The sequence below is a fragment of the Camelus bactrianus genome, chromosome 12 (assembly GCF_048773025.1).
Source record: "Camelus bactrianus isolate YW-2024 breed Bactrian camel chromosome 12, ASM4877302v1, whole genome shotgun sequence".
In the NCBI taxonomy this organism is placed as follows: domain Eukaryota; kingdom Metazoa; phylum Chordata; class Mammalia; order Artiodactyla; family Camelidae; genus Camelus; species Camelus bactrianus.
The window spans coordinates 28,495,951-28,515,687 of record NC_133550.1 but is presented as its reverse complement, the minus strand read 5'-3'; the positions used below and the strand labels follow the sequence as shown (position 1 = coordinate 28,515,687).

Sequence of the window (19,737 nt, the reverse complement as noted above, 5' to 3'; positions counted from 1 at the left end):
ACATGATCAGCTGTGCACAATTCTCTGATTGGTTGATGTTGAGGTAACAGGATGCTTAACATAATCAACCCTCAGGTGCCAGTAGTTCTGGGGCTATGTGCTCAAGATCATCGTCAAGTAGTTCATGTCTTCCATTTGATGGTGGTTTTCGGCATCTGAAAAACTCAGAAAATATGCACGACCCTATGATCAAAGAGGAGCTACAGCAGAGGATATGGGGGAGGGGTCTGTCCTGGGAAGGCCCCACAGGGTCCTGCTTGGTTACAGGGGCTGCCACACAAAGTGGCTTTAAAAACAGACTAAAGAATCCCTGTTAAGTTGTGGCGGACCCTATGTAAAATGGAAGTTAATGACTCCATAGGAAGTTTGCTTATTTTTGTACAATTTATGTGGGTGTTTAATAACAAAGTATTATATCTCCCTTGTGCTGGTACCAGACTTAGGCAGTCATAGAGTGGTGTGTGCAAAGGTAACAAGGAAAGAGAAATGATATCTTTTTTTAAATGGAAGTAGAGTTGGTTTACAATATTAGTTTCAGGTGTACAGCATAGTGATTCAATGTTTTTATAGATTATATTCCATTTAAAGTTATTACAAAATAATGACTATATTTTCCTGGGCTGTATGATATATCCTTGTTGCTTATTTATTTTAAACATAGTAGTTTGTGTCTCATAATCCCCTACCTCTATCTCGCAGCTCCCCCTTCCCTCTCTCCACTGGTAACCACTATAGTTTGTTCTCTATATCTGTGAGTCTGTTTCTATTTTGTTATATTCATTCAATTAATTTTTTTTTTAGATTCCACATATGAGTGATGACATATAGTATGTCTTTCTCTGTCTGACTTATTTCACTAAACGTATACTCTCGAGGTCTATCCAAGTTGTTGTAAATGGCAGAATTTCATTCTTTTTTATGGTTAAATAATAGAAATAATGATATCTTGTGTGGATTCTCAGTACATCTCTGTACTATTCTCTATAAGTCTCTGGGACCCTTTTCTTTCTTATCCCATGTCCCATCCTTCCCCTTCTGCTGAAAGATTTTCTCTGTGCCCTGTGGACGCTGAGATGAATCATCAGCAGCATCCCCCATATCCTCAGCCTCTTCTGTGAATGTTCTCTTGCTTTCTAACTGAAACCTGACTTTCTGCTGATGATACCTCTTCCCTGAAACTGTCTCAAAAGGAGAATGTTTTCTCTCACAGCCTTCGTACCCTGAGCCTGGAGGAGGACTAGGTAGGGATCCTCTCTATTTCTTATTGCCTCATTCCTTAACTTCTTCCCCTCTAATGTTTTTGTCTTTCATACCATCTCAGTCACTTACCCTATGCTTATAACTTAGACCTTGTCATTGCCAACAGCTGGGACCTTTTGCTAATTTCAAGGTTGAACATTCAGTTTTCTGACCGTTACCTCTAATGTGTAGATTATTTTAGATTTATTTCTCTAGCCTCACCTTTCTTGAGTCCAAAATTCATAAGACGGTAACCTACTTCACTTCTCCCCTTAGATGTCTAACAGACATTTCAGACTTGCCATGTCTAAAACAGAATCGTTGATTTGATTACTCTTTGTATCACCCCCTTTTTAGCAAGTGGCACCACTCTCTGTCCAGTTCATCTAGACAGAAATCTAGCCAGTATTCTTAATTCCTCCTTATTACTAATTACTATTACCATGTCCATTAACAAGTCTGACTCTTCCTACCTACAAAATATATTCTTAAATCTGTCTACTTCTCTATACCTCCATGACTACCCTCCAGTCCAAGGCACTATCATCTTTCCCCTGGAGTATTGCTCCAGTGTCCCTGCCTCCAGACGCATCCCTTTCTCACCCAGCCCTCTTGTCTCTATAACAAGCCATTTTTTATACAGGAGCCACAGGGACCTTTATAAATCAGATCAGATTTCATCACTCCTCCTAACACTTAGTAGATTTCCATTGCACTTAAAGTAAAATCCAACGTAGAGATTATCATATTAAGTGAAATAAGTCAGACAGAATCAGACAAAAATCATATGACATCACTTATATGTGGAACCTAAAAAAAAAGTGATACAAATGAACTTATTTACAGAACAGAAGTAGAATCACAGACATAGAAAACAAACTTGTGGTTACCAAAGGGGATGGAAGGGGAGAGATAAATCAGGAGTTAAACATATTCACACCACTTTATATAAAATAGAGAAACAAGGACCTACTGTATAGCACAGGGAACTATATTCAACACCTTGTAATAACTTATGATGGAAAATAATCTGAAAAAGAATATATGTGTATATATATGTATAGCTGAATCACTTTGCTGAACACCTGTAGCTAAAAGAACTAGAAGGGTAATTTAGAAAGTCCAGCATAAATTTAATAAGATTTCCTGAAGAGTGAAGAGAGAAATTAGACAGAAAACAATTATCCAAGAAATAAGAAAGTTGCAGATTAATGATATGTTTTTGGATTGAAATAACCCATTGAGTTGCTAGTATTATGAGTTTTAGAAATCCTACATCTGGACACACATGAAGTTCCAGGAAACCTGAGATGAAAGACAGATTATATACATAATTTCCAGATACTAAAAAAAAGTCACCACAAAGGAAAGAGAATCAGATTGGCATCATGCTGCTCATCAGCTAGAAGACATTAAATTCTGCAAAATAATCTTTAAGTATGAGATTGTATACCTCCTCAGACAATGACTGCAGTATGGAGATGGGGTAGTGGTATTCTCAGATATGCTAGATCTCAGAAAATTTACTTTCCACACATCATTTCTGTAAAATATTATTTGAGATGGACTCTAGCAAATTAAAACAGAAACCTGGGGGGAAAAGCAGGCATGGGATCCATTAAAATAAAAAAATTCCAGATATGCAGTTGCACAGCAGGATGGAGATAAATTAGTGAACAAGAATTCACAGGCTATGGGAGAACAACTCTGGGAAGAAAGTGGATTGTCTACAATAAACAGTTAAGAGTAAGAAACTAGAGGGAAAAAAAGATCATTAGAAATTCCAATACAAATAAAAATGTATAAAAAATCATTGCTTAATATGAAGAAACCAAAACTGAGCAATTATAGAGCTATAAGAAATGGGAACTAATTTGAGCTTGATTCAAGTAGCTCATATTTAGTGACATAGTTAACATCTTTTCTTTTTTGAGTTCAATCCCATTATTTGTTGAATAATACATAATAAATATAATATAATAACTATAATATTTTGAACATAAACTGGAGTCAACCTATGGACAAACCTCTGGAAAACTGACTTATTGTAGAAAACAGATTGTAAATTTTATGTCTTAACAATGTAAAAGTAGAGTTTATTTTTTAAATTTTTTATTATTATTTTTAAAAATTGAAGTATAGTCAGTTACAATGTGTCAGTCTCTGGTGTACAGCAAAATGTCCCAGTCATGCATATACATGCATATATTCATTTACATATTTTTTTCCATTAGAGATTATTATAAGATATTGAACATAGTTCCCTATGCTATACAGAAGAAACTTTTTTTAAAATCTATTTTTATATATAGTGGCTAATTGTAAATCTCAAACTCCCAAATTTATCCCTTCCCACACTTTTCCCTAGTAACCATAAGATTGTTTACTAAGTCTGTGAGTCTGTTTCTGTTTGTAGATGAATTCATAGTGTCCTTTTTTTTTTTTAGCTTCCAAATATGAGTGATATCATGTGGCATTTTTCTTTCTCAAGTTTTTGATAACAGAGGTTGGATAGTGGAGAGATGCAAAGTGAGTTAATAATCTTATTTGACAAATAGGAGTCAAAGGTGGATCAAGAAATATTCATATGTTTAAATTATGAATACGACCAATAAAAAGTAAAAATATTACTAAGAAAAATTGGGAGGAGGAAACAAATGCGGATAAACAGCTTCACCTTTCATATCAAAGGGTCCATAATTCCTGTTTAAAGCTGACAAATCAATGAGATAAATCAAAATAATGAATATTTTTTAGGAATTATAAAGAATCAGAACTGGAAAACAGAAATAACTAAAAATGGTTTTCTTTGGGAAGCAAAACTGAGTATCAGTTAGGGAACCCAGGAAAGGGAGATTTTTGTCCCATGTTTTGTGTGCTTTGATACTGTTAGAATTTATTTCCATGTAAACATGTAATTTTAAAATACATTAAAAATCGATTGGACTAGAAAATAGTTACTGAGAAGTGAGTCTAAAGGTAATACCCTAAATTCAAAATTTTACAATATTCTTTTTCTTTTAATTTTTGGGGGGAGGGGGCGGTAATTAGGTTTGTTTATTTTAATGGAGGTACTGAGGATTGAACCCAGGACTTCCTGCATGCTAAGCACGCGTTCTATCACTGAGCTATACCCTACCCCCTACAATATTGTTTTAAGTTAACACAGTGTGTTCTACTTTGTATAATAGATTTTTCCTTTTGAAAGCTGATTGTTTTGTAATAGGAGTTGACGTTAGTGTTTCATGCAAGTTGTACTGGTTATGCCCAATCTAGTCCAACATGCCAGTGTTTTCCCCAGGTAACAAGCTGAGGGTAAGGTACTGCAGTGGCCTCACACAGCAAGCCCCTCAAGCGTACAGCGCCGTTGGAAGGAGTGAGGCACCATTCAGCCCCCTCCCTGCTTGGCGCAGCTTGGCCCGGCAACACGTTGCGGGCGCGTGCGCAGTTGTCCAGTCCACGCCCTCTCGGCGCAGTCTGCCGTCGCTTCCCCGCGAGCAGCTCCGGCCCTTCCTTTCACACCCTGTCAAGCAACTTTTATCACTTCTTTTAAAGGTAGGGCCCCATGTTTACCTCATGTTTCTTTCTTTATTATATATTTAACGTTAACAAATGGTGTTGCAGTTTTTAATAGGCTTGTTACTATTTCACTCAGCGCTCTGGTTTCAAGGTCGCGTGGTTCTAAAGTGGCCTCTCCAACCCTATCTTTCCTCCCCAAGTACTGTTATCTTCGGCGTGTGATTTAAGGTTTCTCTGACATCAGTTATGTTGAGTTACAAAAGACAAATCTGTGTTTCTTTCGTTTTGTTTTTGTTTTTTTTTCCAGAGTGAAAGCAGGTTTACTTAGGGAGATACACACTCCGAGACGGAATATGGGCCCTATCAGAAGGCGAGAACGGCCTGTATTTCTTTTTAAAAGTTTTTTTTTTTTTATTATAAAAACGTACAGATATTTACAGAAGTGGATGCTGTAGTATTTTGAGCGCTTGTCAGCAAGTTATTCTGCTTCAACAATAATCAACTTACAGCCAATCTTTTGTTTTGTCTGTACTCTCTGCTGCCTTCCCTCTCATAATATTTTGACACAACCCAGAAACTGTATCGCTTAATCGTAAATATGTATCTTTAAAATTTAAGAAGCCTTTTATGTAACATAACCATAATTCCATTATCACACCTAAAAAGATTAAAATAGTTTCTTCAGATAGCCAGTCAGTACCTTTGTGTGAGTAAGTGTATGTGTGTATGTATTTGACATAAAATAAAATGCTCAATGCCTATTAGAAAAAAAAGTTGTTGGAAATGAAATTTTAAATTTTAAGTGACTCCCTCTTTCATTTCCAAATTGAGCTTATTTCTATTAAATGCAACTCAGAAGAGCATCTTCTTCGTCTCTGAAGATATTGGGCAGGAATTATTTTATCAGGACAGCAACTTATGCAAAGGATATAGTTGACAATAACTGTGGCTCTAACCACCACACTTCCCAGAAACCTTAGGGGAGAGAGGAGAGCTCTTTACGAGCCTCCAAATGCCAGCTTGCTTCTCAGCAGCTGAGACTTCTATGATACTTCCAATCTTCCAAAAAGGATGACCACCTTCAAAACAAAGTGTTTGGGTCCCCCTGCCAGATAAAAAGCATGCTTGCTACTCTCCTTTTGGTTAAAAAAGAAAAAAAAAAAAAAAAGTAGAGCTTAGTTTTCAGGTTTTAAATTTTCCCTATATCATCTTACTGGTCCCATAATTTTGTCTATTTGAAGAAAATAAAGACAAAACACTAGCCAAAGTGGTAGGTCCTAATATTTTCTCATTCTCTTCCTTTTTATTTAAACCCCTGGTGTTTTCTTTGTAGGGTTGACTTTTCACTCCAGTTCATAATAAACAACTAGAGATAGATATATTACAAACATATCTCTAAACCTTATCTCTCTCATATATATATAATATTTAATATCTATTAATCTGTCATCTATCAACTAAGTTCTGATTTTAAATTACAGATGAATCATTTACTAACCATGTGAGTTTGGGAAAGTTATCTAATCTTGTTCTCACTTGTTAAATTAAATGAGGTTGCTGGGAAGATTGCATGATGTAACACATGTGAAGTGCTTAGTATGGTGGCTAGAGTGTAGTAGGTGCTCAAGGAAGTTAGTAATATTATTAATGATATTTTAAGTGCCCAATAAATAATTCTGTGCTTTAACAGCTACTTTTTTTTTTTAAACTCTCAAAGTTGTCAGTGTGGATTTCTCTTCATATTAAAGCTACCTGTCTTCCGGTACTTTCATGATACGCTTATTTTAGTTTCTATCAGTGAATGTTGACTGTGATAACTATTATGATGATATTCTAATGATGCTTTTTAAATTTCTTATCCCTTTTTTTGTTAATTATTTATTTCTTAATATTCTTCTCTAAAGGATTTTATCCTTATCCCCCATTTAGTTATCAGTTTAGTTATATATTAATATCTGTATAGATTCATGAATACTTTTTTATTGTTTGGGTTGCAATCCAATAGGGTCATCATTTATTTTGTTGCTATCGTTGTTCTAACTTTGGCCATTGAGAGCTCTTTCAAGTTGTCTCTTGTGCCCTTTCAACATGGATTTATTTTATTTTAGTTTTTACCACTTACTTTCTGGCATCACAAGATACTCCAGTATCATTTACATTTTCTCTGTACTAGCACTGGAATCAGCTCGGGCTACATCCCTCCTCTTGAAGAATGGTGTATAGAAACCAAGATCTTGGTAATAGGTATGGTAATTGCTCTGAGGTATCACTGTTTCTAGTTTCTCTCAATGAATAGAAGTAGGAAATATATGAAGGTACTCTTGCTCATGCATACACATACATACATATTTCTGTATCTATCTGAATATATATTAAAAATAATACTATGAGTCATATTTTGGCCTTGTCACTTTCCTTATTTCTAACTTTTTCTCCAACAGTGAGAAGTCTTCCTTTCATTATCTGCAATATGTTTATGTTTATGTTGAAAACTAATATACAAATAAAGTCGTTTTAGAGTTGCAGACCCATGCCCTTATGAGGGACAACCTTACCAACTAGAGTACAGTGTTTAATTTTTTTTTTTTTTTGCTTCGAGTCTTATAGTACCTAGTCAAAATGCTGTTTTCCAAAGATAATTAGATCAGCTCATTTTTTTACTCCATCCTCCTTCAGTGTGGTTATGTTGTTCATTTGTAATACCCACAACCTGTGTTCCATATTTACCCACATCCTCATTGATTGTTTTTAGTTTCTGGAGGGCAGAATTTACTCTGAGTGATGTACAGTTCTATGGGTTTTGCCAAATGCATAGAGTTGTGTAGCCTCTACCACATTTCCATTGTTACACTACCTCCCAAATTCCCTGTGTTGCCCGTCTGTAGTCAGAGCCTCCTCTCACTCCCTAATGCCTGGCAGCCACTTATCTGTTTCCTATCCCTGTATTTCCAGAGTGTTGTAAAAATGGAATTTTAAATATGTAGCCTTTTCATCCTGGCTTCTTTCACTTAGCAAAATGCATTTAAATTCTATACACGTTGTTATGTGGAATCAATTACTTCTCATTACTAAATGCAGTTCAATTGAATGCATGTACCACAGCATGTTTATCCATTCATCAGTAAAAAGTCTTTGAGTTGTTTCCAGTATTGGGTGTTTATGAATAATGCTGATATAAATACTTGCATACAGATTTTGTGGGAACATAGCCATTCATTTTTCCTGGGTAAATCCCTGAGAGCGGCTTGTTGAGTGATGGTGATAGTGTGCATTTAACTTTATAAGAAACTGGCCAAACTATTTACTGAAGTGGCTGTACTTTGCATTCTCACCAGCAATGTACGAGAGTTCTACAATGCACAATTTTAGTGTTTTCTGTGAACACCCACTGGTCTTTATGGAGAAAGTGCCTCTTAGATGGTGCTCATTTCTTCAACTTCTGGGATCCCTCCCCAGCAGCTTCACACTGTTCCGCTAAGCCCTCACTTACCTTTCATCAGTTAGTCAGCTTTTCTACCATAACTCTTCTTTGATTTGAGAAAAGTGTATATAAATGAGTATAAGTATGAAAACGTGCATGGAGTAACAAACACCAAGTTGAAAATAGTGATTACCTCTGCTGGGAAAGAAGTATAAGTGGAGATGGGAATAAATAGGCTTCATTGTATTGATAATGTTCAATTTCTTTTTTCCCCCTTAAATTCTTTTTTTAAATTGAAGTATAGTTGATTTACAATATTGTGTTAATTTCATGTGTACAGCATAGTGATTCAGTATTTTTGCAGATTATATTCCATTATAGCATATTATAAAATAATAGGTATAATTTCCTGTGCTGTACAGTACATCTTTGTTGTTTATCTGTTCTATATTTAGTAGCTTGTATCTGTTAATTCCATACCTGTAATTTGCCTCTCTCCTCTTCCATCCCCCATTTGGTAACCACAAGTTTCTTTTGTATGTTTGTGAGTCTGTTTCTGTTTTTTATGTACATTCATTGTATTGTTTCTTAGATTCATATGTAAGTGATGTCATATAGTATTTGTTTTTCTCTGTCTGGCTTATTTCACTAAGCATAATAGTCTCTGGGTCCATCCATGTTGCTGCAAATGGCAATATTTCATTCCTTTTTATGGCTGAGTAATATTCCACTGTATGTATAAACCATATCTTCTTAGTTCAGTTGTCTGTGAAAGAGCACTTGAGTTGCTTCCATGTCTTGACTGTTATAAATAGTGCTGCTTTGAACATTAGGGTACATGTATCTTTTCAAATTAATGTTTTTTGTTTTTTCTGGATACATACCCAGGAGTGAAATTGCTGGATCATATGGTAGTTTTGTTCTTAGTTTTTTAAGGAACCGGTAGTGTTTTATTTCTTGATTTGGGTAATTGCCTAGTTATTTTCGTATCCTTAACGCCCTTTGGTGTGTTTAAAATCACATAGATTACTGTGTAGAGTGAGAGAAGAGAGATAAGGACTGAATCTTCAGTTATAGATAACACTGAAGGACAGAAAGAGAAGAGGAGGCTGAAAAGGAGTGGCCTCAATGTCAGGAGAAACAAAAGAGCATCATCACAGAAGCCAAAGGAAGAAGGTGAGGGTGAGGTCGATGACGGCAAATGCGAAAAGGAGGCAAGTTCTAAGACTGGAAACGAATCCATTGATTTGACAATTTGTGGTCACTGGTGACCTTTGGCAGTCAAAATTTCAGAGGTGTTGGTGGGAGGTGGTGGTACAGAACTTAGATAGCAGTGGGCTGAATAGAGAAGTGAGAAAGAAGAGACAGATCTTTTTCTTCAAGCTGCATTTTAGTGCAGTATAGTGGTCCTGCTGGGAAAGAGCTGCTTTTTGACAAGCACATTACATATATTTGTGGTTCATTTAAAGCATGGTCAACTAGCATCTCTCTCTCTTTTTAACTTAGGTAAACCCATGTCTTTCTGTCCTGGATGTGTAAAATTGATTATTTTTTTAAAAACCTAATGCAGGTCTTTAACATTCATTCCTTTCAAAAAGCATCTTGTTAGTTCAAGTCAAGTCAAGTCTAAACTCATTCTGAATCTGATTTCATCATTATTCACTTTATAGTTCTGCCTTGGACCCTACTTTTTGAGCTTCTCAGATCTCTCCCTTAGTAAATAGAGATGGAGGTACTCCTTTATTATAACCTTGGCACGTGGAAAGCAAAAATTTAGCTCAATATCATTCCAGGAAAACAAAACAAAACAACTTTATTAGCTGAAATGTAAACTCTAACTGGAAAGGAACTCTCCAGAGATTTTTCAAGAATTTTATTTTGAAATAGCAAATGACTACAAATCAAAAGACATGTACTATTTAATATCCTTGATAGACTTCAGGATCCCAGATTCTCAAAATAAAAATTGTCATTATAATACACTTATTCAATGGGTGAATGTATTTTGGAAAAGTTTTGGTAAAAGGCTAGAAACATATTTAAATGTGAAAACAAAGACACTTTCTTGCCTTACTCAAGGCATTATTCCATTAATTGAAATTTTACGTTTTACACTATCTAGCATTGGAGTTGTTTGTTTTTTTAGCTTGGTACTTTTCAAAGTACCATAAAATTGTGATCCCTGTGAGATGGTTGGTCTATTTTCTGTTTTCATTTTGCTTCTGAGAAGACTGAGGTGCAGGGAGGTAAGTATTATGCCCAAAAAATGTTAAGTCAGATCTTGTGATTTCCCACCAAATATTTCCCATGGCCTTCCCAGCACACTTGACAGCTATCTTCATCCACAGTTTACATATAAAGTGTTGTGTTCAGTTACTCAAGGAGAATAATATTGGGAGGAGCAGATAGAAACAGTTTTATATGTAGCTCAGCTAATTGTGTGAAGTTGGCGGTCATGAAGCTGTGGGACTTGGAGTGCTGGTTACAGTGAGACATAATGTGGGCAGAAGATGCTTCCTCCAGGTGGCTTGGGCAAACTATTCATGCACCACCCTTGCCTTTTCAGCTTATTTTGTAGCAGACACAGGGACCATGCAGCCACCAGCTCAGCTCCTGTACGTGACAAATTTTGAATCATAGGGAGGTATGTACTTGGGTACCACCCTCCCCCACCAATGCATCATTGTTGTGCTGCCAGCAAATGTTTACTGGAGCGGCAGCCAGAGTCAGCTTGGGAACCTGCAACCTGTGTACATCAGATGAGTGACCAAGATGCTTGGGTGTGTGCTGACTCATTTAAGAACATCTGATTTAGAGAGCTGCTGGGGCGTGGGTGTTAGAGTGAACTGTGGTTGATTTTCCAGCATACTACCAAAAAAGCAATAAATGGAAGTGGCAAGTGATAAAGTTAAAACACAGTTAAGATACTGTTCCAGATCTAACTGGTTATTTCCTTTCTGTCTTTCGAGATGCCCCAGTCATTAGCACCTGAATTCAGCAATATTTTAGAAATGCTGAAATATGAATACTAATGTTTATTGAGAATTTACCACGTGCCAGATTTTTTTTTAAGTGCTCACATGCATTAAATAAGTCACTTCTTACAATTACCCTCTGAGGCAGGTGCTATTATCATGTCCGTTTTGCAATAAGAGCAGCTAAGGCTTGGGAATAAGAAGTAACTATCCTGAGGATACTAGAGCATCCATAGTGGAATGTGACATTCACACCCTGGCCTAACTCAAGTCTGTGCTTTTAGCCATGAAGTGCTATCAATGGGGCTAGTGCTATTTAAATAGAAATAAATAGATTGTGCTTAGTGTGCAGCAAATATGGTTTCTGTACCTCTTCCTGATTTTTTGTGCATACAAAATAGAAGATGAGAGTTTGTCTATTTACTCTGAAAATGTGCACTAAATTGTGATAAAATTAGGAGTATGCAGAAAGGACTACAGTCTTTTTACATGTAATGGATAGATGAGTCCCTTTCATTCTTTCAGGTGGTTGATCCCTGCACAAGGATCTTCTGGAGATCACTTCTTACTCTGGGAGGGAGAAGCAGGTCTGTGTGAGCTGCTGTGGGCAGGCTTGGCCTTGATCATGGCAAGACCCAGAGATTCTTTAAGACAGAGTCTGTCAGAGTCCTGGGGCCATGGAGAGAGCAGGTAGGAAGGAGAGACAGCTGAGGGTAAATGAATTACTCCAGTGGCAAAATATAGTATTTCAGACATGACATTTAATCATCTGTAAAATCTTTTGTTGACCCTGTCTCAGAGTTATTGGAATCTGAGGCCCCGTTACTCTTGTGCAGTCTGAAGGGTGGGGCCATTCGGGGCAGAGGGCATCAGCCCACATGTCTGAGGCCTCACAGGTATGACTCCAAAATAGAGACATCTTTTAATTTTGAAAATTTTTTTAACTCCCTAAATTATGAAAGTATAAACTACCTCCCCTCCTTTGGCCCGAATGCTAGAAATCAGCACCCACTGCCTAAGCTGTTCTCCACTACACTGAGAGCTTTCAGTGAGGAGTCTCAAGTGTCTGGTTACCCAGTCGCATCTAACCTCCAGCTCCCTCAAGTCATCAGAACACCTGAATCTGAGATTAATGCTTCCCAGACTTTGGGCTCTTCCTAAATAAAGTTTTCAGTGAGACTGTGCTCGCTAGCCTGGGTCACACAGCCCCAAGCCCTGTCAGTGTCCTTTTCATGGTCTTTCCTTCAGCACAACAGGAAGGGAGGTTCAAGACTGCACTTCCTCATGTAGGTCTCTATCTCTCAATATTCCATCTCCTACCAAGAACTCGAATAACAACATACCCCACTTTGCAAGAAGGCCCAAGGAGAATATAGGTTAAATAGAGCAGAGAAAATGCTTCCTGGGGAAGGAAACATTTCACTCTCTGAATCGTAACTCACAGGAATAAATATTTGTCAAAAGACACTCCCAATTGACGTTATCATGTGGTCCATATTCTAAACAGTGTCCAGCACACAGTGGTAGTCAGTAAATGTGGGGTGAGCAAAGGTTGAATGGATGTTAGAGATGTTGCATTGCATTCTAGTCTTCCCTAAGAAGGTGGGGTAGATGTTTGCTCCCTATTTGCATCACAACAGCACCCCTCTCAAGTATTTTTTTTCTTTTACTTTTCCAAGAACAAAGGTACTGTCTGCCACAAAGATACATTCAAATCACTAGTCTAGAAGACAGAGTAGCTTGCTAATTTTAAAATGGTTATTTCCTCCATTTATTTCAGACATCAATATTTATTAATTTTTTATTATTTTAATGTAGTTGAAGTAGAAGGAATACTGGATATAGAATTGCAAATGTGCATTTGAATCCTGGTCCCCTATTCTGTTAGGTTTGTGATGCAGGATGAGTTATAATCTCCCTGAGATTTAGCTCTTCATCTTAAAATGGGAAGAGTTATATGAAAACCAAATGATAATAAGTATATGATTTTTTTGGGGGGAAGAATAGAGAGCTATAAAGATGCAAATTAGAGTTTTGTATTATCATTGTTATTATTATTACTAAAGCTTTTACCCATTTCAGGGATTCCAACTTTATCATATTTTGAGCTAGTTTGCACCAGGAAGAATATAATGAAGACTAAGAAATTCTGGTCCTTCTTTGTAGCCTCCATGTCTTGTACAGTCTTCATCCCAAAGACATTAGCAAAGGTAGTTAATATTCCTTTTCCTCAAATGAACACCATTTATTTTATTTTTATTTTTTATTGAAGTATAGTCAGTTACAATGTGTCAGTTTCTGGTGTACAGCATAATGTCCCAGTCATGCATATATACACGTATATTCTTTTCCATATTCTTCTTCATTAAAGGTTATTACAAGATATTGAATATAGTTCCCTGTGCTATACAGAAGAAATTTGTTTTTTATCTTTTTATTTATAGTGGTTAACATTTGCAAATCTCAAACTCCCAAATTTATCCCTTCCTACCTTCTTTCCCCTAGTAACCATTAGATACTTTACTGTGTGAGTCTTTTTCTGTTTTTTAGATGAGTTCATTAGTGTCCTCTTTGTTCTTTTCAGTTTCCACATATGAGTGATTATCATATGGTACTTTTCTTTCTCTTTCTGGCTTACTTCACTTAGAATGACAATCTCCAGGTCCATCCATGTTGCTTCATGGCATTATTTTATTCTTTTTTATGGCTGAGTAGTATTCCACTGTGTAAATATACCACAACTTCTTTACCCAGTCACCTGTTGATGGACATTTAGGTTGCTTCCATGTCTTGGCTGTTGTATAGAGTGCTGCTGTGAACATTGGGGTGCATGTATCTTTTTGAATTAAGAGTTCCCTCTGAATATATGCCCAGGAATTGGATTTCTGGATCATATGGTAAGTCTGTTTTTAGTTTTCTGAGGAATCTCCATAGTGTTTTCCATAATGGCTACACCAAACTACATCCCCACTAGCGGTGTAGGAGGGTTCCCTTTTTTTCTCCACACCCTCTCCAGCATTTATCATTTGTGGACATTTTAATGATGGCTTTTCTGACTGGTGTGAAGTGATACCTCTGAACACTATTTATTGAGCAATTACTGTAGGTCAGATACTAATCTAGGTGCTGGGAAAAATTTGAAGATAGTAGAAACCACTCCTGACCTCACAGGCTGGGAAGACAGACTTTAACCATATAGATAAGATGCATAACTAACAAAGTGCAATTGAAAGAAGGTGTCTTGAAAGAAAAAACTGAGACTAGTGTTCTCGGGTTGCTGGCCTGACCAGGCATCTGCTGCTGCCACTCTGCCTCATTTCTGGGTCTTGCCCATGCCTTTTTGCAAGCCCTTGGAAGACTCCTTCAGTCTGTGCCTGAGGCGCACAGGAACTTCTCCCAGTGCCAGCCAGCCAGCCCCTACTGAGTGTGTGATGATTCTCTGATTCTGAGAATATATCCAATTTAGTGATTGGAATTTGCTCAATTAGAAGTTGCCAGAACTTTCTACCACGTTGATACTGGTTTCAGCTGCGACTCCTGGCAGGTCTTGTGTAGAAATTGCGGGGTTTTAAAATAATAACAAAATGGCTTCTGAGTTCTTTGGAACTTGAACAACTATGTGTTTCCCATTCTACTCAAAATAAACTTGTTCCTGGACCTCACAGCAGCAGCTGTGAGTTCTTAACTGGTTTTAAGGAACTTGCTCAAAGCCCTTTTCATTTGTACTGGGCATGTCTGCCGGTGTAACCCTCTGTAGTGTCTTGGGATACTGTGTTCTACTGACTGATGTTTAGAAATGCATTCATGGGGGGAAGGGTATAGCTCAAGTGGTAGAGCATATGCTCAGCATGCAAGAGGTCCTGGGTTCAATCCCCAGTACCTCCTCCAAGCAGAAATAAATGAATAAACTAATTACCTCCCCCTCATAAAAACAAACAATACAAGAAATGCATTCATGCCAATGAGGGATGGTGTGGTATATTGGAAGGAGCACTGGACTAGTTATCAGCAGACCTGACCTTGTCACCAGCTAGCTTTTTGACCTGGAGCAAAACTTCACTTCTGTGGTTCTCTTGTGTGACAACTGCAAAATGAATATATGGTATTCATCATTTAATCAGTGTTTATTAAACTGTATGAAGGAACTGGACTAGACATTTACATATATACATTTTTTTGGTAATCTAAATTATTTGGACCATGGATTTTGTATTCTTAGAATATATATTACATAGTGACTGGAAGAACAAGATAGCATATGTGCCTCATGGTGCACATTATGGATTGAATGTTTGCGTTCCCCAGACTCATTTGTTGAAGCCCTTACCCTCAATGTAATAGTATTTAGAGATGGAGACTTTGGGAGGAAATAGACTATTAGTCTTTCATCTCATTAGGATTAGATGAGGTCATGAGGGTAGGGCCTGGTCTGATGGGATTAAGAGGAGATTTCAGAGCTCTTGCTCTCTCTCCAGGTATGCACAAAGAGGTCATGTGAACACATGGCAAGGTGGCAGTAGACTACAAGCCAAGAGAAGAGACCTCAGAATGAAACCTATCTTGCCAGCACCTTAGTTTTAGACTTCTCAGCCTCTAGAACTGGAGATACAAATTTTCATTGTTCAAGCCACCCAGTGTGTGGTATTTTGTTATAGCAGCCCAAAAGGACTGACTAATACAGTGCATAACAAAATCTTGCAAACATTAGTTATAAAATAAACAACCAGACGATCATGAAGTCATTTGAACTCACTTAAGCTTATGCACATTGTGATAGAACTGTAAATACTTTCAGATATCCTAATCCTGATTTTTCTTTCAAGAATTCACAGTGACATAAATCTCCAGGATGAAAATGCTAAATTCTACTTAAGAGGATCTAATTCTTAAAATAATAACATAATCACCAATGTATTTTTTTCAGGATTTAACACTAATATATTTTTTCATTATTCTGCATTCCACTCTTTCAAATCATGGTTGGGATTATAAAGGCCATTTCTAAGCAAAATTTCATAGCTTATTAAAAAATATCAGAGATATTCTTTTCTCTTTCTTTGGCCCAGTTAACATTTCATTTTAGCATGGGAGAAGCGGGAAAGAGAGAAGACATAGACTGAGAAAATTTTGGAGCTCCAGGTACTGATGAAAAAGACTTTGCATCCAATTGCATGGGCTTCTCTAATTAGACCAGAGGTAAAATTATGTGTTTTGAGTTGAAAAAAAAATAAGAGTTTTCTAGTTTACACTAAATATTTATTGGGAAGGTAGTTAAAATAATTAACGTATGCTATTATTTTTTACTAATTGATGGTTAGGTTATTCAGAGAGAAAGATGAATGAAAAGACAAGTGCATAGATGCCAGTCATATTCAATATAATGCTTTCTCTACTTTCGTTCCCCATACGCTACATTTTCTTTAGTTACAATTTGAATATATACATAGTATTTTTCTTTTCCAGGTCTTGATTTGTTGTAAATATCAACCTCATATTAACAAAGACAATTTTTTCTCAGTTTTATTTTGAGGTTTCTATAGCCTGGATTTTTAGTTTATCAAGGAAGAAAATGGGATTTTAAAACTTTGTTTCTGAGAAGAGTTAATTTTTGGTTATGTAAGTTAGTTAAATGGCTAGTGATAGAAGAAGGCCTGTTTCAGATAGTTATAGATTCTGAAACTGTACTTGATACTTTTATAGACATGGCTATTATCTCGCCAAGAACTGAATATTAAACTTCCAGCATAATTCTTATCTCGTATCAGGTGATCAAGTACAGAGGAAGAACTGTTTCAGGGCTTACTTTCTGAATCAGACAATCAGGCAACAGAAAACCTCCCACCCATTCCAGTCCACCACAGTTCCTACGGCTGTGTTGTAATAAGGCCTTATCACCCACACCTTATTTGTATTTTTGTATGTATACAAATCTGAAGTTATAGATTCTTGGGTGGTTTTCAGTGTGGAAACATCTCAATCTCTTTTCCTTTTTGGAGCTCTGGACAGATTAGCCCATTTATGATGTAGTATCAGTTATGTTTAACAGAGGAAGTATTTTCTCACTTCCATTGTGAGACTATTATAAATGTTTTCCCTACATCAGCATCTAATTTCTTTTGTTATTATTATTTATAGTTATATTTCTCTCTTTTTATTCTTTTTTGTTTTTTCAGTTTCTTCTGAGATGAGGTATGTGAGATATATCTTTACATAGCTCATCAAATTACATGAGCACTGAGATGGTTTGCCAGCACAGAGAGGTTACATTTCATTCAGAGCCACATTTATCAAAGGGAAGAATAACTCAGAACTGTGACTTTATGGTTGTCAGGTAGCTGCTGAAAGGATTTCAAATCCTTATAATTATAATATTTTCCCTTTTCATCCAGTTCAGTTAACTTCTCTCCTCTGCTATCCTGCACCTTCTTTTTCATCAACTTTTTCCTTTCCTTCAATTGCCTCTTTATATCAGAAGCAATCCATCAATTAAGGAATGCCTACCTCCTTCCATGAGTAGGATCCTGAAGTAAAGGATTCAGGATTAGCTTCTTAAGGCAGCTGAAATCTACTCATGCTTATATTGATCTGAGCTGGAGCTTTGGACCGTCACTGGAGCTGGTATTGTCATTTAATATGTATTTACATGCCATGTATAGAATAAATGCTGTGTTCCAGGTACTGTCAGGAGTCTGGTGCGAATCAGACATATTCTCATATCTTCATAGCCTGTAGTTCTAGTGAGGGAGCCAGATAATAGACAAGTGTGTAAATTTGTATTGTAATGGGAAGTAGTGATGAGAATTAGGGAGAAAAATCAAGCAGGGTTAGTTATTAGAGGGGAGGCAAAATCTATCTGAGGAGATGACCTTTGAGTAGAGGCTGAATGAACTGGGAAGGAATCATTTGAGTATCTGGGGGAGGAGTGTTCCAAATGAGAACAGTGAATGCAAAGTCTCTGAGAAGGGTGAGCCAAGAGTGTTTGAGAACCAGCTATGAGGCCAGTGCACAGATAGGGCAGTGAGGGGAACACTGACAGAAATTGCGTTTTGGAAGTAGCTAGAGGCCAGATCCAACCCTCCAAGAAAAGAATCAAGTTAGAAAAATAAAAACCAGAAATATTATGAATTACAGCATAATACATCATCCAGGACAAAATAAAGTTTCATGAACAAGAATGCTCTTGGATATTCAAAAAGGGAATAATCCCTGTGGCCTGGGTATAAGTGAGGAAGTCTTCCTGGGAGAGGATGGCCTTGAACTGTTTTCATTCATTCATTTACTCAGCCTGTATTTGTTGAGTGCCAAATGGGTGCCAGGCTCTATTAGGTGGTAGAGATACAGTGATGAGCAAAACAGACCAAGCCCTGTGTCCATGAGCTTACTATCTAGGTGGGGAGAGAGAGGTAAAACAAAGAATTACACAAGTAAATATAATTGGTAACTGTGAAGAACACTATAAGCACAGGTGCTGGAAGAGTCTAAGACCTAGTGTAGCCTGGGGAAGGGGTGGATCATCAGAGAAGGTAATACATCTGGCCACTTCCTGTGGCCAGAGGAAGTGACCAGATGACTGGGAGCTGGCCAGGCAGGTGGGGGTATACAAGAGCCTCTGGGTAGAGGCAGCAGATAGTAGGGAGGCCCCAGGTGGAATGGACCAGGCCTGTTCAGGGAACTGAAATGAAGCCAGTGTGGCTGAGCACAGTGAGGATGGACTGGGGAGGTGGCATGGGGTTTTCCTAAAGGGGGCTCTACCAGATCATGTGGAGCTTTGGATTTTACATTTTATCCTAAAAACAGTAGGAAGCAATGAAAGATTTTTAATAAGGGAGTATCATAATCAGGTTGATGGTTTAAGATGCTCATGCTTTAGGCTGTATAGGGAAAGATATAGGAAGAGGTCAAAAGAAGAAGCAGGGGACAATTGAGAGGTCATTGTAGGAGTCCAGGTTAGGATGATACAGGCTTAGTGGAGTGGTGACAGTGGAGACCATCTGGAAGGAGAGGTGTATATATATATATTTTTAATTGAGGTATAGTCAGTTTACAATGTTGTGTCAATTTCTGGTGTACAGCACAATTCTTCAGTCATACGTGAATATACATATATTCATTTTCATATTCTTGTTCACCATGAACTATTACAAGATATTGAATATATTCCCCTGTGCTATACAGTATAAACTTGTTTATTTGTTTTATATATACCAGTCAGTATCTGCAAATCTCAAACTCCCAGTTTACCCCTTCCCATACTCCTCCCTGCTGGCAGCCACAAGTCTGTATTCTATGTCTGTGAGTCTGTTTTTGTTTTATATATAAGTTCATTTGTCTTTTTTTTTAGATTCCACATATGAGTGATATCTTATGGTATTTTTCTTTCTCTTTCTGGCTTACTTCACTTAGGATGACATTTTCCAGGGCCATCCATGTTGCTGCAAATGGCATTACTTTTTCATTTTTTATGGTTGAATAGTATTCCATTGTATAAATATACCGCAGCTTCTTTATCCAGTCACCTGTTGATGGATATTTAGGTTTCTTCCATGTCTTAGCTATTGTAAATAGTGCTGCTATGAACATTGG

General features: G+C 37.1%; 1 long non-coding RNA gene across 1 annotated transcript in view; it reads left to right on the top strand.

Moving 5' to 3' along the window:
* Positions 1–4,554: 4,554 nt before the first annotated feature.
* LOC141579405 (uncharacterized) overlaps positions 4,555–19,737 on the top strand; it is a 149,303-nt gene continuing 134,120 nt past the window's right edge. Inside the window, exon 1 of the long non-coding RNA XR_012510660.1 lies at positions 4,555–4,794. This is a non-coding gene — a long non-coding RNA (uncharacterized LOC141579405). The remainder of the gene's footprint in view (positions 4,795–19,737) is intronic.